At 35.3% G+C, this 19445-nt stretch overlaps 1 protein-coding gene across 5 annotated transcripts in view; it reads right to left on the bottom strand.

The window, feature by feature from the left end:
• The window catches only part of LOC106884166 (protocadherin Fat 4), a 696074-nt gene that overhangs the window by 239620 nt on the left and 437009 nt on the right, over positions 1–19445 (bottom strand). For 3 of the 5 annotated variants that reach the window (XM_089364281.1, XM_089364275.1, XM_089364288.1), the window contains exon 1: positions 7208–7346. The gene's annotated coding sequence lies outside the window, so the exon portion shown is untranslated. Of the gene's footprint in view, positions 1–7207; positions 7407–19445 lie in introns of those variants that run through there. The other 2 variants (XM_014935404.3, XM_089364268.1) reach the window with 1 other exon arrangement.

Genomic DNA, 19445 nt, shown 5'->3' with positions numbered 1-19445 from the left:
TACACAAAATTAAGAGGAATGACCACCAAAGTGGACTCTTATATGCTAGAAATAGATGCCAAATCACCTAGCTTAGGTATTGTAGAGAAACCAGTCCAAATAGCTACTTCAGAACTGATATGACTTTAATCTTTTCCAGATAATTAAAAATAAAAATATTAAGATTTCCCTGAACCAAACCATTCTAAAGGGGTCAGCTAATTGCTTCTCCACACACTGAATTTTGAAATAGGAGTTAAAATGCCTTTTCTGCTACCATAAAGATCTCCCAGACAGTAATACACTTTTTTACGTAGTTATATATATATATATATATATATATATATATATATATATATATATATATATATATATATATATGTGTGTGTGTGTGTGTATGTATTACTGAGACATTGCTTTATGGCTTGATGCCCTTTCTGGTTATTAACCCTTCCTCAAATAAAGAATAATTTGCTTAATGCATCACCTAATTTCTACCCTCATTATTAAATTTATATATATATATATATATATATATATATATATATATATATATATATATATATATATATATATATATATATATATATATATATATATATATATGTATAAATATATGAAAACAAGCAAAAACGTTGAAGGAATATATCATTAATTCTTTAACATTATTCCATAGATTTATTCAATTTTCACATTTATTAGTCAAGAAGAGGTGCAGGCATGGCGATGTGGTGAAGAGGCTTACTTTGAAAAGCAAATGGTTCTAAAAGTGAGTTTCTTAATCACAGAGTTGTTTAATGTTTGCTGTTGTTGTTAGCTCCAAGTTAAGACTGATTAAAGATGTTCCAGCCTTGACCATCCCGTCTTTCTGTATGTTCATGGTTCCATTATCCAATGTGCACTTCCTTTAGTGTGGGCTGAGATTTAGCTGCTATGTCAAGCATAGAGGTTTCCTTCACTATAAGTGATTTCATTAGTGATGATGGAAGCCATATAAAACTGTAAAAGTTTTGATTACAATTTTATTGAAATAAAGAACCTTTCATTTCTTGGAGTACACAAAACTTTAGATTTAGAATGGTTTGGTTCAGGGAAATCTTAATATTTTTATTTTTAAATACCTGGAAAAGATTGAAGTCATATCAGTTCTGAAGCAGATATTTGGACTGGTTTCTCTACAATACCTAAGTTTACTAGTCTAAACCTCTACCATATATTTGTTTCAAAATTTGGCACAAGGCCAGCAATTTTGGGGAAGTGGATAAGTTGATTACATTGACCCCAGAACACAACTGGTACTTATTTTATTGACTCCAAAAGGATAAAAGACGAAGTCAATCTTAGAGGAATTTGAACTCAGAATATAGATAGGCAAAATACCACTAAGCATTTTGTGTAGTGTACTAACGATTCTGTCACCTTGCCACCTCAAACCTCTCCTACATATTGATTTAATTTTGCATTTGAACAATATTAATGAAAGAATTAACACACACATACACAGACACACACACACCCTGGCATTCAGTAGATTGAGAAAACTCTTCTTTTACATTAAAACAATGGAAAGACTAAAAGCAAACATCATTTATTGCGAAAACTAGACTGAAACACATCCATAGAATGTCATTTAAAAAAATGCAATTTGTGTTATCGTTGCAAACTTATTTTATTAGTTACAACTAACCTTAGAATTTCCTCAGTTGATGTTAAATAAAGTCAGACGTCAACAACAAGACATTCGCTCAAGATATTTTAGATTAACTGACCTCACAGGTAACTTAACAAGATAAAATTCTAAATGTTTTACTGGACTTTTGAAATCCAGAAACCAACTGAACGAAATGAAGTTAAATTACACAAAAATGTACTCAAATAGTTTGTTTGATTTACAATATTTCCAATATGCTGAAATTTATATCGTTTACTTGTTTCTGTCATTAGACTGTGGACATGCTGGGGCACCACCATGAAGAATTTTCAGTTGAATGAATTGACCCCCAGTGCTTTATTTTAAAGCCTGGTACTTATTATATCAGTCTGTTTTGCCAAAATGCTAAGTTATGGGGACATAAACACACCAACACTACTTGTCAAGTGATGGTGGGAAACATATACAGACAAAAAGACACACAGATCATCATCATCATCATCAACAACAACAACATCATCATCGTTTAATGTCTGCTGTCCATGCTGGTCTGGGTTGGACGGTTTGACCAGGGCTGGCAAGCTGGAAGGCTGCACCAGGCTCCAGTCTGATTTGACATGGTTTCTATGGCTGGATGCCATTCCTGACACCAACTATTTCGAGAGTATAGATATCATCATCATCATTTAACATCCGTGTTCCATGCTAGCATGGGTGGAATGGTACAAGAGCCAGCCAGGCCGAAGTCTGCACCAGACTTCTGTGACTGTTTTGGCAGGATTTTTACAGCTGGATGCCCTTCCTAACACCCACCACTCAGCAGAGTGGACTTAGGGCTTTTTATGTGGCACAAACACAGGCGAGGTCAGTTTTGGCAAGGTTTTACAGCTGGATGCCCTTCGAAACACTAACCACTTTACAGTGTGGACTGGGTGCTTTTTAAGTGGCACCTGCATGCACTGACAGGGTCATCAAGTACTTACAGGGTAACCAAAACAAAAACTTTTAAGAAGGGAGGAGGCACTGGAGGAGGTGATGAGGAAAAGGTTATAGCGAGACAGATACAGGTGTCTTGCCGAAGAAGTACAAGGTCACCTGGTCAGAGAGAGAAAGATCAGGAATGAAGACAGAAACAGGTATGTTACCACAAAGAAAATACATAGTTGCCAACCTGAGGGAAGTGCAGGAGAAGGAGAGAGAGAGAGAGAGAGAGAGAGAGAGAGAGAGAGAGAGAGAGAGAGAGAGAGAGAGAGAGAGAGAGAGAGAGACCGCAGGATGGAGATGATGGCAAAATGCTGGGCATACTCACAAGGAACAGGGATCAGAGTATAAATGGGTTAGTTGAGTAAAGGAAGAGAGATATATAGATAGTGGCAAGTGCCAGGGCATACCCTTCAGGTTCAAATGCCATAATATAAGTGACAGGATATTGCAAAGGGAGTATGATTAAAGAGTGTGAGTAAGTGGTGAAAGACCTGGGTATATATAGAGTTGGAGGGGCTATCAGATTGCAATGATATATATCATCACCATCATCATCATCGTTTAACGTCCGCTTTCCATACTAGCATGGGTTGGACAATTTGACTGAGGACTGATGAACCAGATTGCTGCACCAGGCTTCAATCTGATCTGGTAGAGTTTCTACAGCTGGATTCTCTTCCTAACGCCAACCACTCCAAGAGTGTATATAACTTATCAACAAACTGCTATGGGACTCGAACCCACATCCCTCAAAGGATGAGTGCTTTACCATTAAGCTAAACTGCTTGTTGACAATACATACATACATACATACATACATACATACATACATACATACATATATATATATATATATTATTTTGTTTAAAAGAGTTCCAACACTGTCTGTTTTTTATGTTTTATTTATATTCCTGCAGAACCAATGTGGGGTATAGAATATGGAATATACAATATATAATATAAAATAAAATAAAATAAAAATGGATGGCACCATGAAATAAAGTATTGAATGTAGATGAAATATTGAGTGTTCAATATAAAGGATCAAATATATAAATATAAGTATATAAAGGCGACTCGAGTTTCAGGGCTATTTCCCTTCGTCATGGCCGGTATGACAGACTTTAACAGACTGTGTGTATATATATATATATATATATATATATATATATATATATATATATATATATATATATTATTATAAAATCTGGTAATTAATCATATAATAATTAATATCGATTAATTATCAGGAGGCCAGCACATCTAAAGAATCAAAGAGATTCAGAAATAGTATCTGCAATCTCAGGGGATTAAGGTACATATATATATATATAGATAGATATACACAAGAGTTAAGGAATGGAGTAGATAAGATGCAGGCAACATGTGTTTCATAGTGAGTGGAACTTTGGAACTGGTAAATATCCAAGTGAAGTGTATGCTGCAGGCTACTCTTCAGGGCAAGAATATCTTGATTTACCACTTCTGAGGTTCCGCTTGCTATGAAATATATGTAGCCCGGATCTTGTCTACTCTATTCCTGACCTCTTGTATTCTTATTCACATACTTGGCAAGCCTGGTTGCCTACTGTGAAATATAAAAAGAACTTTTGTCAATTTATCGAACTTCGATAAGAAAACAATCCACAACTTTCTGTCTCAATAAACCACTGTTCTTTCTGAAAGTTGTTTTTTTATATTTACTATGGATTGCTTGAAGCTAACTTTCTTCCAACACCTAGAACTATGTATATGATGGGTTTCTTTCAGTCTCTGTCAACCAAATCTATTCGCAAAGTTTTGGTTGACTTGAGGGTATATTAGAAGACACTTGCCACACAGTGGGACTGAACCCAGAACCATGTGGTTAGGAAACAAGCTTCTTACCATACAACCACACCTGCACATACATACTGTTATACTTTCAAATCATTTGGAAAATATTAAAATTATTTGTAATTATATCTCAGTTTAAATAAATATTGGATTCATTCCAATGAAAGACAAAATTACAGAAGTAATCTTCTGAGGAAAATAAAATTCAACAAAAAACCGAAAGTTGTTTTCTAAATCTAACAACTGAAACCAAATCTCTCTCCCCCACCTTTCAACATTATTCTATCAGTAAAACATTTATCAAATATTTTAACTACCATTAGAGCTTTCAAATTACAAATCTAGCTAATTTAAAAAAATAATTTTTGTAATCAAAGACAAATATAAAATTTATCCTCATAACCATATCTCAAAAAAATAAAAATAGATAAAAAAAAAAAAAATGACTGTCAAAAATAATTATTTTAATGTTATATATAACACACACAAATGTGTGTGTGTGTGTGTATATATATGTATATATACACACACACACATATATATATATATACACGCACACACACACACACATATATATATATATATACACACGCGCGTGTACACACACACACACACACACACACACACATAGACTGAAGACATTGAAATTAATGAACAATAATAAGCCATGCAAAATATTTTATTGGAGAGCTAATTGTCAGGAATGCAAAGTAACAAAAATCGTAATTCCAAAAAAGCAATAAGATATGAGAATTATTATACAAGACAGGTAAAAATAATAATAAAAAAATGACTTTAATGCTTAATTACTTCTAAATAAGTACTAACATATATCATAATGCTTAATGTTTTTAGAAATGCATTTTAATAAATATTGTTGAGCATAAATTAAAAAATCTTATTTAGACACTTTTAAGTAATTTTACTAAATATATTTTAGTATTACTGGTAAAGAAGTAAAGAATTGACCTACCAAGTAAATAATAATAATAATAATAATAATAATAATAATAATAATAATAATAATAATAATAATAATGAAATTATTGTATACAGTGCTCAGGTGCACTACAACTTGTCAAAAGTGTGCATAAAGCATATGCAGAATTGTACAGATGTCTGGAAAGTGAACAGTGTATGAGTCAGATACATGCTTGCGTGTGTATGGAGGGGAGAAAATCAGGTGTAGTGTTGGTGAATCTCAGGAAGCATGGAAGTTTTGAAGGATGCAGTGTTCCGACAACTAACAACTGATGCTGGCAGTTTGTTCCATACTTCAGCAACTCTTAGCATGAAAAAGTGTTTCCGAAAGTCATGGGAGCTGTGCTGTTTTCTGACTTTGTAAACATGTCCACAGGTGTTAGACAGGTGTTAGACAGGTGGAGTTTGAAAAGGTGCTCAGAGTTATTGTTAGTAAGATGGTTAATAATTTTATGGGTGTCTGCCATGGTACTCTACTGTAAATTATTCAAGTGTATCTAAGACCAAAAGCAAATTGGAGGATATTCATTCTTTAATTCTTTAATCCTTTTACTTGTCTCAGTGATTTGGTTGTGGCCATGCTGGATCACTGCCTGGAAGAGTTTATTTTTAGTCGAACAAATCAACCCTAGGACTTATTTCTTAAGCCTAGTACTTATTCTATCGGTCTCGTTTGCTGAACTGCTAAGTTACAGGGACATAAACATACCAACACTGTTTGTCAAGGAGTAATGGGGGAACAAATAATGGGGGGGGGGGGCACAAACACAGGCAAAAAAGACACACACACACACACACATGACTCATCAATGCAAGTGAAATCACAGTCATGACTGTTGTTTGTTTCATGTAAATGACACTCATGAAATTGTAATTGTAGCTCTTGCTGGTAGCATGATCTTTGAATGTTGGGCCTCACAGAGGCGAGAGACGAAGTGATGAAGCATGATCTTTGAATGTTGAGCCTCACAGAGATGATGACAAGGACGGAGACCTTGGTAATATGCTGTGTTTAAGAAGACTCATCAAGCCAAGCGAAACTGTAGTCGTGGCCATTACTGGTGTCATGTAAATGGCACCTGTGCTGGTGGTACATAAAAAGCACCCATTACACTCTCGGAGTGATTGGCATTAGGAAGGGCATCCAACTGTAGAAACCATACCAGATCAGACTGGAACCTGGTGCAGCTCTCCAGCTTACTAGTTCCACTCAAACCGTCTAACCCATGCCGGCATAGAAAATGGACATTAAATGATGATGATGATGATATATATGATGGGCTGCAAGCTGGCAGAATCGTTAGCACTCTGGGTGAAATGCTAAGCGGTATTTTGTCTGCCATAATGTTCTGAGTTCAAATTCTGTCAAGGTTGACTTTACCTTTCATCCTTTTGGGGTCGATAAATTAAGTACCAGTTACGGGGTTGATATAATCAACTGAATCCCTTTGTCTGTCCTTGTTTGTCCCCTATATGTTTAGCCCTCTGTGGGCACTAAAGAAATAGATATATATGTTGGGTTTCAGTCAGTTTTCGCCTCCCAAATCCACTCACAAGGTTGCGGTTGGCCTGAGGCTTAGTAAAACACACTTGCTCAAGGTGTCACACAGTGGGACTGAACCCGGAACCATATGGTTAGGAAGCAAGCTTAACTGTTTATACTATCTCATTTAAGACAATAATTAATCAGTGTATGAGTGTATGTGAGTGTATATGTGTGTGTGTGTGTGTGTGTGTAAAAGATAGAAAAAAAACAAATTGTATAAAAGAACTTACCTTGGTCCACTATTTATAAAGTAATATATGACCAGCTTGGATATTGTAAATTTAAAGACAGCATCTTGATGTTTGTCTTATATATCACCACAGTTAAGGACTGAGGTTAGAAAGCTGGTATGTGCAAGTTGCATGGGGGTACCCAATCAGTTTACTTCTTCCTTTAAATACTTTAGATTGTTGTTGGGATAAAATGCATCTACAATAAAGAAAAACAAATATAAAATAATGAGGTTATCAATACAAAATTTTAGCTAAAATACAATAAATTAGATATTTTTAATTACTATTGAATTTTTGTATTTGCTTTGGAAAATTCTTGATGTGAAACTGGAAAGGTCATTATGCTAATAATAAACACACCCTGATTCTCTTTCACTTCTTTTATTATTAGTCAACTAGCTGGTTAATTAGTGTGTGTGTGTGTGTCTTTATTTAGTAAAGAGTGGCTATAAGAGGAATCCAGGTGTGCAGATATGGGTTAGATATAGAAAATATACATAAATGTATACATGTAAACAGAGAAAAAGCAGAGACTTACAATTTTCAGATGATGAATATTCATATATATAAATGTATAGATATTCATATATTAACAAAACAAATTTACACAGAGTACAAGAACACAGAAACATAAAGGGGAGAAAGTATGATGTTACAAGCCTGATAGCTGTTTCTGGGGGCTCAGAGTTACTTCATAATGTTAGCAGATGTAGTTCACAAAAATATGCAACCAGTAGTGGAAGCATATAAACATCGGATAAATGCAGCCTCCATCTTCAGGGTGGAGAGATAAATATACCTTTCTAACCCATACCTGGAAGCCAATTTGAAAATCTCTATTTCAATTGTTCTCTACCTTTTTAATAGCTGGGCTGGATCCAAAACCTGAATATTTTTAGGGGGCTGCATAAAAAAAAGTAACACACAAGTCAATTAAAGAAAAATGTATTGTATTTATGGAGGGAAGACCATCAAGGGCCACTGGAAGCATGCTGGGATCTGTGGTTGAGAACCATTGCTCTATGTTGCTGCCTGACTTGTTAGAAATAGTTCCTAAAACTATGTCTGAATATAAGATTGGACAGTCATGGATAGAAGTCTTTGATTATAGATGTGCTTGATCAGAACTGACCTGGGGCTAAACAACAACAACAAAACATTTCTTATAAACTTTTCCTAATGATCAACTTAGACACTAATTGAGAAACAACAAACGATCAATCATAATCAGTTAATGAGTCATATGGAAGAGAGTTCATTTATTTTTCAACCACAAAATTACAGCCAATTACAATCTAGACAGAGCAGCTAATGAAACATTTATGACTCAGGGTCTGTGACGAAGACCAAAACTGGCAGTAGGGCATCAAGGAAGGGATGAAGAGGTATGTGTGAAATAAATAATCACTACCATCAAATCCTTAAATATAAAGGTTTATGACTTAGGTAGAAGGCCAGTAATTTTGAGGGGAAGGGTAAAGTGATATCACAGACCCCAATACTTAACCGGAACTTTACTTTATCAACCCTAAAAGAATGAAGGGCAAATATGACCTTGGCGTGATTTGAACTTGGCACTTAAAGCACCAGAACAAATCTTTTTGATGCTCTACTGATTCTGCCAGTTCAAGAGAATGAATGTTTAAGAAATGAAGTTCAGGCAAAAACAAATTATCATGAAAATTGATTATGTTCTTTAAGCTAATATCTTGAAATGAGATATCAAGTTTTTATTGTGTTATAGGGAAACATTCCCTCTTTATAGATCAAACGCAAAGTTTATGCTGACAAACATCTAAATTATTTTACAAAATTGATTTTGCAATAGCAAGAATTTGTTTCCTTAATTTTGCTGAAGGACAGTATCAATACAAGTAATCTGTAACAACTATTTGTGATATTAACATTATACAATGCCGATGGTACTAGTTTCGTGAAAGTATAGTTTTTGTGGTACTAATTTTGTGAAAGACAAGTATGGTGCAAACATGGCTGTATGGTTAAGAAGTTCACTTGCTAACTGCATGGTTTCAGGTTCAGTTCCAATGTGTGGTAACTTAGTCAGGCATCATCACCTTCTAGGTGCAGGAGAGGCTGTGTGGTAAGAAGCTTGCTTTCGAACCACATGGTTCTGGGTTCAGTCCCATTGCATGACACCTTGGGCAAGTATCTTCTACTATAGCCTCAGGCTGACCAAAGCCTTGTGAGTGGATTTGGTAGATGGAAACTGAAAGAAGACTGTTGTATATATATATATGTATGTATGTATGTATGTATGTATGTATGTATGTATGTATGTATGCATGTATGTATGTATTTGTGTGTCTGTGTTTGTCTCCCCACCATCACTTGACAATCGATGTTGGTGTGTTTATGTCCCCGTAACTTGGTTCGGCAAAAATGACTGATAGAATAAGTACTAGGTTTACAAAGAATAAGTCCTGGCATCAATTTGTTCGATGTGCAGATGAATGTTCCAGCATGGCGTCTAGAACTATGCGTCACTACAGATCCATTCAGCCTGAAGAATTGGAAAAACCAGGCAAGAAAATGAGAAACAAAAGCAATGAAGACCAGTAAAAGGAACAACAAACTCCAGATTGCAGAGCACCATCAGTTAAAACACTGGGAATGGCAGAAGAAATTGCTTTGTAACCAATCTCATAGGTAAGCAAGCAAACACCTGGTGCCTTAACAATCAGTACTAACACTTCATCTTCATGTGATGAAGGAGAAATAATGGTTGCTCAGGAAACAGTTCAAGCACAAAGAGGTAAAAAAGGAAAAGAAAATCTAAGCAAAAATAAATAAAGCTTACATAAAATTTATTAAAGGAAGAACAACTTCCACAAAACAATAAATATGTCCCTTTTCAGAAACATAAAAACAAAGATGAGGACGAACAAAGAATGAATATTCGCTGTCCTTTGAAAATAAAATAGACAACTTATAGATAAAAATCACACATCTGTGGTAGCATGAATATTGTGATGAAGTAAAAATAGCACAGGTGCAGCTAGGTTTGGAATAAAGGAAACGAGAAACAATGTTTATGAATAAGGTATCATAACAAACTAAAACAGTCCTATTCAAAAAATGGTGGTGTTTTCTTTTTTTTTTAAGATTAACAGATTAAAAAAAGAAATGTTAATCAATGTTTTTGTGTGCTCAAGACAACAATACAAACAATGGCAAGTAGGCAGTGATGTAATGGCTTCTACTAATCTGACCTAGCAAGTAATTTTTCATGTTTATTTCCTTTTAATTATGTTTTATTTTAATTATTGTGTATTTTATTGTGCTTTTTTCACTGTTACCTTTGTCTAACTTATTTGTCTCTACTCCACATATTTTCATTTGTAAACACTTGAGTTAATGGTGCTTTGCATTTTCTGTATCTCTTTGAGCCCCTATGACTAGTGAAGATTATTATTATTATTATTAAAGCAGTGAGCTGGCAGAATTATTTGGACGTTGGGCAAAATGCTTAGCAGCATTTCGTTCGTCCTTATGTTCAAATTCCACAGAGGTCAACTTTGCCTTTCATTCTTTCAGGGTTGATAAAATAAGTACCAGTTGAACACTGGGGTTGATGTAATCAACTTATTCCTCCCACAAAATTAGTAGCTTTGTGCCAAAATGTGAAACCGCCCTTTATCCTTTTGGTGTTGATAAAAAACAATTACCAGTGAAGCACTGGGGTCAAAGTAATCGACTAATCCCCTCTTACAAATTTCAGGCCTTGCGCTTATAGTGAATCCCCCATTCCAAGATCAGTAAACTCAACAAGTTTGATTGTTGCAAGTCACGATTTGCCTACCCAAGTGAAACTGAGTTCTGGAACTGACGTTAATTCACCCCTCCCAACCCCACTAGCCCAATTAACCAAACAACGTAACTTCTTCCTGCACCATGCTTGTCTCTCCCCCACCATTCCTGCAGCTCCTCCCCCCTTTGCATGCTTGTGAACTCCCTGCTCACACACTCTTTGCGATCCTCTACCTCTCCACTAACACTGACCTCCTTGCACCTTGAGAACATGCCCTGGCACATTCATTGCCAACATCTGTCCTGCTTCTTCTCTGTCTCTCTCCCTCTGACTGAGGCAACCTCCACAACAAGACACCTATTTCTGTCCCTTTATCATAGTTTAACCTCATATCACCTGGAACAAAACCACCCCACTCAATACCACTTCCACTCTCAGTTGAGATCTTTGTCTTGCAATGCATTTGGTGACCCTGTCAGTGCTGGTGCCACATAAATGGTACCCATTACACTCTGTAAAGCGGTTGGCATTAGGGAGGGCATCCAACTGTAGAAGCCATGCCAAAGCAGACAGTAGAGCTAGCGTGCAGTCTTCTGGTTTAGCAGTTCCTGTCAAACCATCCAACCCATGCCAGTATGGAAGACAGAAGTTAACCCTTTAGCATTTAAACCAGCCATATACAGCCCCAAATATTCTACCCACTTAATGTTCAATTGGCCAAACCTGGTTCTGCACACCTACTCTACAATATCATTCTAAAACCAAATAATCATATCATCAAACACTTGAAGCTACAAGATAATTTATAATTAATTCAAAACAATGTGAATAAATAAGCATTTGAAAGAGTAATATTAATGCTAATGGTTTAAATGATGATGATGGTATGTATGATCTATTTATGTCTGTGTTATATACCCATACATGTATATACCCAAATACATATTTTGCAATAACTTACTCTAATGACAAAACAACAAACATTCTTACCCAATTGTTGACTGGTTTCCTTAATGAGTTTTATAAATAATACACAATGCTTGTTTCATAAGTTACCACAAACAAGTTCTCTATCAAACTGCGTATGTTAAACACAATTAAAACAAAAATCAGTTTATGAGATCATTGTGAGATAAAGAACTGTACTTAAAAGCAAAGTGCTCTTCAGTTGATCTTAACTTAGTCGTTAGTCTCCTCCTTACACCATCTGTTATTATCTCCTATCTTCTACTTATGTTGTTTTTAGAATCTATTTATCAACGACAGTTCTTCAGTTGCACATGTGCTTTTGTTTTGAATACATTGATTTGTGGGGGATTGTTTATTAAATATCATAAAGATTCCAACATTTCGTTTAATTCTGTAGAAGAAAAAAAAAAAAAACGAAAGGGAAAGGAAAAAAAATAAAAAGTTCACTCATTTGATTCAGAATGATGTCTGTCTATGGTTTCCAAGAGATGAATTATTAGTGAACATACTACTTTCATCTTTTCTAGCAATTTACCTCTATCTCTCCTCTTTCATCTCATTCTGCTCTCTCTCCCTGTAATCTCTTACATTCTCTATCCCTCCCCCTTCACCACTTGTGCTTTTTCTGTCTTTCACTCTTTATATCTCTCCTTTTTTTTCTTCTCTCTCTCTCTCTCTCTCTCTCTCTCTCTCTTTACCTTCTCTATCACTCATCCTTCATCCCTTATGCTTTCTATCTCTGCCTGCTTTGTTTCTCTCATTCTCCTCTACTTCATATCTCTCCCTGTCTTTCACCCTTCATCTCCCTCTCTTTCTCTCTCTCACTACCTCTATTCTCCTCCTTCACCACTTGTGCTCTCTGTCTCTTCCCTCTCTCATTTCTCTCTCTCTCTCTTCCACTTCATGTCTCTATCTTTCGCCATCTCTCACTCTCTCTCATCAAAGAAAGACCCAACCCCACCACCAACAACAAATTCATTTCTTTATAACTTTGATATTTACGTTTATTACCACCTTCTTTCACATTAATAAGAAAACTTCTCCATTTCTCCTGGCAAACCTTGATCTTCAGGTCATCACAGCTTATACTGTCACCTACTCCATGGAATCTAGCACAACTGTATTTCTGATTATTCATCAACTAGAAAAAGGGAGAGAGAAAAAGAAGGAGAGAGAGATAGAGACCCTACTCCAGCTATTTGCACTGGCTACACTGCATTAACAGCAACCTTCGTCCATTGATCTTAAGTCTCACTCACCTTCACACTTTGTTTTATTTCAAATCGGTCTTTCAAATATGAAACACCATATAGGCATGTTTGCATCCATTCTCTCTCCCTCTCTTTCTCCCTATAAGCAATAAATAATTTATTGGTAATGAGATACTTTCACTGAACTTCTGCAATTCAAACAACACACACACACACACACACACACACACACACACACACACACACACCACCTAATGGTTAGGGTATTGCACTCACAATTGCTAGATCATGAGTTTGATTCCTGGCCTGGGCAGGGCATTATGTTCTCGAGCAAAACACATCATTTCACACTGCTCCAGTCCACTCAGCTGTAAAAGGGTCATCCTTTGACAGAATAGTCTTCCGGTCAGGGGGAATGTTGGTCTGCTTACCTCACCAGTGAGGTGGCATCATTTGAAAGCTAAAACGATGTGAAATGTATTGTGGCCAGCGATGTATAACATCCAATATTCTGGTTGCTACTGTGAGGCACACACACACACGCTCACACATTATGTGCTTGTGTGTATATTATATATATATATGTATATGTAAATATGCATGTACGTGTGCATACAATTAATACAATATTATAAATTAAGAACCTTTTATGGACAAAGTGTTACCAAACACTTTTGTATGTATAATTAGTCTTCTCAAACAGAAGAAATCCTCAGATACTCATCAGACTTAGTTGGCTGGAAGAATATAACCTGGGTTCTTTTGCACTGAAGGTACAAAAAGAAGACATTTGACCGAAAAACCAAAGGACCTTTGACAGTAGTAGTAGTAAAATAACAAAATATTTGACACCGACATGCAAAAATATACAACACAAATGCTTCCAGAGTTATGTCCCTTGGATTTAATTGGCTAATTACCCACAGAGCTGTTAGCTGACACTAGCTACAGATGGTTCTAAAATTATAATTCTGTATCAATTAATATACCCACTGTATTACCTTCTGTTGAGTGGGCTCATTTTTCTGACTTCTGAACCTTCTCCAAACTTGTATGTGTGTGCATATTTATAAACATACACACACAAACTTAGAACCACCACCACTGCCACCATTCATCACCACTCACCCTCTAATAGTTTTCATGTTACCCATAAAGAAAACTTAAGTATAAACATAAAAACAAATACATCCATGGTAATTAAAAGCTCAATTAGCAAACAAGTCATGAAACTGTGATGTATTATGACATTGGAGAAAATCTAAGACCAACTTGCTAAAATCAACTAAAAATGTCTTTATGAGTAAATCATAAATGTCTTTAGGAGTAAAGCATAAATTACACATATAACTCAGACAGTGTGTTCAACAGTTATTTCATTAATATACATATTCTTAACACATAAAGCATGACAGCCCATGATCGTGGCCCAGATAAATGCATTTAATTTATGGGCGTTTGTTGGGGTCTAATGTCACTCAAATGCTCCAATACCCCCCAGAATGCAAGAGGACTAATAGTTCAACTAATGACTTTTCAGATGATGTAAAACTTGCCGCCATTATATACTAAGAAGATATTTTAACCAGTTTTTGTTTTTTATGTGTGCATGGTAGTCTCATTTTCATAAAAGGTGCTCAGCAGTCCATGCTATGTAAGTGCAAATCCCAGCACTTTATGGGTTAAACGTATTATTATTTTTCATATTTGCAGACAACCAAATACAATTGTTTTTACACTATCAACCTGCTGGTTATGAAAATATGCATATATGTATGCATATTGAATACTCTGCAGGACAAGAAACAAAAACCTGCTGAAAGGTGGATGGACTCATTGAAGTCGAGTCATTCAACAGCTGGGAGTAAGAGACCCCTAATCTTTGTTTGGACATTTCTTTAACAGAACGAAAACAGTGATGTAACATTTTGGTTTCCATTCAATGATGTTGACTAAATCTTCTTTGAGACAAATGCATACATTGTGTAGTGTGAAGAATTGGTCCTGTATAAAGCCTTTCCTCTCTTTTAAAAAAGTTTCAACTTCGGGCCTCACTTGATTCATTTTACATTTCTATTTTGTGTTGCATACTGTAGATGGCTGTAGCTGAAAAAGACAAAACACTCAATGAAAAATTCTTGGATTGAATGAAGGCATGTGTCAGCATGGGTGGTAAGCTCTCTGAACGTCTGCTGCAAGAGGCACCCATCACTGCCACATTTATGCAAAAGTAAGTTGGTCAGTCAGTCTAGCAGAACTGAAAATCCACATCCATGTTGCTCATGCTTAAGAGAACAATCAGGCAGTTGCATTGCTTGAGATGGAATTGTAGTCATCACACAAACATGTGTGTGTGAATCTCCATGTACATATGCATGTATCTTTACGCTTTTCTGAGTTTTAAACTAATATTCATTTAATCTTTATAGAAAACATTACAGATTCTAGTATTTGTTTCTAACAGTAAAGTTTTAATCTAGTTACCCACAGTAATCACAGTGACTCTCAGTTAGTTTGTGTCTTTTGAAATATCCAAACACTCTTGACTCCTCCTTCAATCTCTTCTAATATCTAAACTAAGAAAGTAATCTTTCCAATTCGTTGTTTATAACTGATAACTGAAGTGTCTTGGCTTTTACCAGACACCTATTAAAATTCTTTAAATAGCACTTTTCTTACTTTGCCAATTATAAAGATTCTTTCTCTTAAATTAAAATTTATTTTCACTGTAATTAACTCACATTTTGCTAATCTTAAATTTGACAACTTACAATATATGTTCCTATCAAACTCTTGTTTGTTCTGCTCACTCTACTTTCTTCAACAAATGCTGTTTAATATTTAATCAAGCCACAATACACAACATTTCTACAGTGTGATTTATCAGTAACCCAGAGGTTAACTAGCAAGCATTAACCAGTCATCTGTCTGTTTTTCTCACTGATTTACCACTCCAGAACTATCGTTTTCTTATATGTGTAAACCTCGGTATTCAACTATCTCCGTTACTTACATTCAGTGATCAACTAATCATTCATTACTCCAAGATTCAGGTTTCCCTTCTTCAGATAGCAATGAACGTTGGAATAAGTACAACTAGCATGTATCGAAATAGGATATTGGTATTATCTATTCACCATTACATGTGTTTCATTTGACAATAGGAGTTACAGACTTGTACATGTAGGAAAAACATGTAAGATATCTCCTATTAGAAATTCTTCAGATAGGAAATAAAATAACAATATTATTGAATTCACTGTCAGAAGAATTTCTTATAGGAGATGTCTTACATGCTTTTCCTACATGTACAGTTCTGTAACTCCTATGAGCAAATGGAACATGTGTAACGGTGAATAAATAATACTAAAAACATTTTTGTATATTCTGTTTTGAAATGTAATTTCTCTGTGAAAATTAGTTTCCAGTATTTTTCAAATCTTATGCATGTCTCATGCAAACATAACATCTACATACAATTTTGGAGATGTGCTTCATAAGGAACACAAACATACATATATATTAATATTTAGCAGAAGTAACAGAGTAACTCAAGGTCAGAGAATTTCATGTGTTGGCACTTAGTTTGATAAGTACCAACACATGAAACTCTTGGACATTGAGTCGCTCTGCTACTTCTGCTAAATATAATAAAAACATACATATACTCATATTTTGATTCTATTTTTCCTGTTTGCATCAATGTACCTATATATATATATAGAATATATATACATATATAGAATGTAGTGGGTGCTTTTACATGCCACCGGCACAGGAGCCAGTCAGGCACACCTCGTATTGATCATGTTCGGATAGTACTTTTTACATGCCACTGGCATGGGAGCCAGTCAGGGGGTACTGGCATCAGCCACATTCGGATGGTGCCTTTTATGCACCACCAGCATGGGAGCCAGTTGTCACCAAAGTAAATGACTGTTCACTAAAGAAATGATAGAAAAGAAAAAAGTTTAAAAACAAAAGATTTCATGTTAGTGGAATATTTACCAATGGTTCTCCAAGATAGATCTGGGGTCTATGGGTGAGCTGACATGTCTCTAGACACAGAGGTGGGAAAATATATTCAACTACTTCAAAGTACTTCTTAATCTGGTAAAGTAGGAGATTATAGGAGATTATATATATACAGGGTGAGTCAAAAGTCGTCAAACATAGGAAAAATTTTTTTTTTTTATAAGAAACAGTTAAATAAAAAAAAACTGTTTCTTACAAAAAAATAAATTGTTCTTATGTATGGCCACTTTTGAATCACCCTGTATATATATAGGGTGCAAACTGCATCAAATAACCAGCTGGAGGAGGAATTCTCCTGGGGTTAAAATGGTAATGTTGGTTCCTACAGCACAGCCATGTTGGAGCGGCGATAAACATTACTGCTTTCATCTCTTACAGAGATTTTCTATCCAGCTAATTTGCTTATATATTGAGTATCTTCCATAAAAGACTAGGGAGAATCTTCAATTACAGTGCTGGTCTCATATAGAACATTGAAGTAGGTGTGTCATCATATTACATTCAGAGCTGACAAGTGAGCTTCTAGATAAGCAGTCATCCTGTTAGAAATGGCAGCTAAATCTTTCTAAAACCACACCTTAATGTCCTTCCACCACAAAAAAAAAAAAGGAAGAAACATGAAAAAGATAGCGTAGGATACACTATATCTGGGTAAAAGACAGGATGGTCATAGCTGGAATGCCTTTCATAGGTTTGCTCAATCAGAGTCAACTTATTGTTAAACATCAACAACACTAACAAACTGTTCTTTGTGGTAAAACTTGTTTTAACTTCAGACATTGAAATATAAAAAAAAAATTATTTTGTTTCAGAATAACAATTGTTCTTACTGTAATTGTCATTTCATTTAATTTAAACTAAATTTTTGAGGCATTTTTTGGAATTAGATTATTTTGTTAACATTATTTTGTGTTTAATCTCTCCTGGAAGTGATTTCTGCAACAATCATTGACAAATACATTGAAGAATTACAATTTTATCTTCAGGCTGTTGTATTATTCACAATATCAAAGAGTACATCAGTTTGATACTGAAATAAACTAGATTACTTTCCATATTGATCTATTTTTGGTATTTAGCATTAAACTATGGAAACTGCTTTGTATGGTTCAATTTTTTTTCCAGGTTTTCTTTCAGAATAAGTGTAACAGATTTCTGTTCCATTTGTTTGTGATAAATGAACAATGATATTTGAGGATATATTACTTGTTCTGTGTTGGTGTTGGTTTGGTTATTCTTTCTTTCTTTTACGTGTTTTAATCATTTGACTGCAGCTATGCTGGAGCACCACCTTTTAGTCGAATGAATTGACCCTGGGACTTATTCTTTATAAGCCTAGTACTTATTCTATTGGTCTCTTTTTCTGAACCGCTAGGTTACAGGGATGTAAACACACCAACATCAGTTGTCAAGTGATGGTGGTGGACAAACAGGCACACAAATACATACATACACTCACATATACACATACACATGTATATATACAACAGGCTTCTTTCAGTTTCTATCTACCAAATCCACTCACAAGGCTTTGGTCGGCCCAAGGCTATAGTAGAAGACGCTTGCCCAAAGTGTCATGCAGTGGGACTGAACCTGAGACCACATGATTGCAAAGCAAGTTTGTTAACCATCCAGCCATGCCTGCCCTTATGAAAATCACAGAATTAAAGAGAGGAATTGTGTTGCCTGACAACAACCATTGCTGAAAGACAAGTCTTATCATTATTTTTTACTTGTTTCAGTTGTTGTCTTGTGGCCATGCTGGGGCACTGCCTTCATGGGTTTTCAGTGGAACAAATTGACTTGGTACTTATTTTTGAAAGCTGGATACTTACTCTATCAGTCTCCTTTGATAAACCGTTAAGTTATGGAAACATTGATAAACCTACACCAGTTGTCAAGTGCAGCAAATGGGGAAGGGGAGCAAACTCAAAGACACACATGTCCACACACGTACACACACTGGGCTCCTTCACTGTTCCCATCAACTAAATTCTCATAAGGCATTGGTAAGCCTGGAGCTATAGTAGAAGACATTTGCTCAAGATACCGTATAGTGGGACTGAACTCAAAACCACTTGGTTGTAAAATGAGCTTCTTAACCACACAGTCTTACCTGTGATTATGTGAATGAACTTTGAGGATATTAATGGAGATATTTACACCTCTTCCCACTGCATATTTCAATCATCCTGCTTTTCATTATTTATTCATTATGATGATGATAGAAGCATTTTCTGTTTTTATTTCC

This window comes from Octopus bimaculoides, chromosome 1 (genome assembly GCF_046866305.1).
Source record: "Octopus bimaculoides isolate indiv1 chromosome 1, ASM4686630v1, whole genome shotgun sequence".
In the NCBI taxonomy this organism is placed as follows: Eukaryota; Metazoa; Mollusca; class Cephalopoda; order Octopoda; family Octopodidae; genus Octopus; species Octopus bimaculoides.
This window is presented reverse-complemented; position numbering and strand designations above follow the sequence as displayed.